Genomic DNA, 2,874 nt, shown 5'->3' on the forward strand with positions numbered 1-2,874 from the left:
TATATTTGATTTCTCCCATGAATCTAGGAGCTCAATTTATAAGGCTCACAATATTTCCAAGCATACTTTTTATTTAGATCAGGGTAGATATATGTGCTCGGGTCAAAACTCATGATCTGAATATTATCCTTGTAACTCTTGTCATTCGTCAATAAAGTCTGGCAGATTGTTCTATCAAAAATATCGATTTTCATGGATCTCGGTTCTCCCTTTCGTTTTTCTTTTTTTCCATTTTATTTCGTTTTCCTTTTTTCTCTTTTGTTCATATTTCTTATTCTATCTATTTACCCTTTCTATTTAATGTTTATTCTTTTTTTCTGTTTCCCTTTTATTGTTTCTTATTTTCCTTTTCTCCATTACTTATTCCCCCACATCTTTTCTTCTTTCATTTATTCCCATTATTTCAGCTGCATTTTTCCTTCCTTCTTTTAAATATAGGTGAGACATTTTTCCTAATACACATTAAATATTTTTTAAATGCATGGCGAACATTTTACAAATACACGTTGAATTTTTTATTTTAAATTTTGAAGTTTCATTATTTCCATTATTCTTCTCTAATCTTCTTGTTTTGATATATTATTCGGGCTTTACCTTTCCTGTCATCTTCTCCTAAAAAATGTTCATAGCGATTTTGAAAAATATTCAAAACATATTTTTTATCACTTACTTTCAAAAATATATCAGATTATTGTCTAAAACATGTTCATCAGTTATTGCCAACATGTGCATCGAATATTTTTATTAAACATTCATAGTCTGTTTTTCAAAGAGAATCATTAGGTCCGTTATAAGCATTTGTCGTGAAACAACTATTCATCATGTTTCTAGAAAATATTGATCTGTCTTTCAATAATCATAATCATGTATTTTGAAAGAAGTTTGCAATCATTGTATAAAATGTTCATTGCTTATTTAAAATATATTAAACTTGAATTTAAATTTTTTATCTTATATTTTTTAAACCATTATGTTTTTGGAAATATGTAAACACAATAAAAATGCATAAATAATATTTGCAAATTTTCTTGTCGCATTACATAGTTAATTGTGTATTATTTTCCTATTTTTTATTGCAGTTATACTCTCTATTCAACATCTATTATAAATATTGATAGTATTTTGTAAAAATAAAATCATGTATTTCTAATTTTTGACTGATATTTTCGAAAAAAATGACATGTTGTTAAAAAGGTTTACTGTGTATTTCTAATTTTTGAGAGATATTTTCGAAAAAAATCAACAAGTTGTTAAAAAAAATTGTTGTGTCTTACAGAAATGTTCAGCATGTTTTATAAAATTTCGTTGTCTATTTATAAAATGTTAAACATATTTATTGGTATTTTAATTTTTTATTTATAAAAATTGTGGTGAATTTATAAATTTTCATTGTGTATTCACTATGTGGTTAAAATGTTTATTGGTATTTCTAAAAATGCTCATCTTGTATTTTAAATGTTGACCATGTTTAAAAAATGTTTGCCATGTATGGTAAAAAGAATTCCTTTTCTATCTATAGATGTTTATCATGTATGTAAAGAAGTTCACCATGCATGTAAGCACGGTGATAATATATTCTCTAATTTCCATTTTTTGTTTAAAATATATATGAACACGTTCAAAATATAACGACACACCTGAAGATTTCTTTGAAATATGTGGTTGTCTATTCAATGTTTTTTTCTTAATTAGATATGTAAAACTATAGCTGAATAAAAATTTATTCAATGCACATTTTGAAATAGGTTTTTTCACACTTATGTCTCATGCGCGTGTACACACACACACACACATAATTTTTTGAGGGGTATACACACATGTGTGTCTTTGTTTTAGAACAACGACGATGTGGTATGCTATAAAAATAACTCGTGGTGTGCATGCTGTGTAATACAAAGTGAGAAGCAACTAGTGCGTCTGCCTAGGAGGTCAACAGCATGACGAACAACATGAGTGTGGGTTTGGTCTTGCTTCGCTAAGTGTGCTATATATGCTCCCTAGACCAGCGTCTCCTATATACCGCGTAGGTCGACAGAGTGCACCAAACGGGCACACCCACCCCCTTCTCTCTAAGTATCATTGGGCCGGCCCAGGATCCCTCTTCCCAGGCCGAGTTTTTTCTTTCATTTTTCTTTTGGTTTTAGTATTTTTATTTTGTTTTTTATTTTAGTTTATTTTTTTCATTTTTATTTTTCATTCCTTTTTTCAAGTCTAGTTTTTCCTGTTATGTGTTTATGTTCCTTTTATTTTCTTTCCCGTTATCATGTTCATTTCATTTGGTGAATATTTATTTAATTTTGGGAACATTTTCCGTTCATCAAACTGAAAACAATTCATCAAATTCAAGACGTGTCATCAAATTCTAATTTTGTTCATAAAATTCAAAATTTTCTCATCAAATTCAAAATTTGTGCATCCAATACAAAAAATGTTCACAATATTTGTTTTCATCATTTTCATGAATTTCCAAAAATGCCCATCAAATTCAAAAAATGATCAAATTCAATATTTGTTAATCAAATACAAAAAATAATCATCAAAATACGAAAAGTGTTCATTCTAGGAAATTAGCAAACATATCATTAAATTAATGAATATTTTTTGAATTCACAAATATTGTTACAAATTTGGACCATCTTTGTTTTAAAATTTGTAGGTAACTTAAGAAAGTTCATGAAGATTTGTTAAATCCTTGAACATTTTGAAAATTCATAAAAAATTTCTAATTTATGAAGGTATTTTCAAAGTCATGAATAATTTCTAAAAATCCTAAATACGATCTAAAGAAGGAAAAGACTAAAAAAAGGAAAATGAAACGAAAAAGAAAAAACAAAATAGCAAATCACAAGAAGATATGCCTCGTACCACTCCTGG

The sequence above is a fragment of the Triticum dicoccoides genome, chromosome 2A, assembly GCF_002162155.2.
Source record: "Triticum dicoccoides isolate Atlit2015 ecotype Zavitan chromosome 2A, WEW_v2.0, whole genome shotgun sequence".
Taxonomy (NCBI): Eukaryota; Viridiplantae; Streptophyta; class Magnoliopsida; order Poales; family Poaceae; genus Triticum; species Triticum dicoccoides.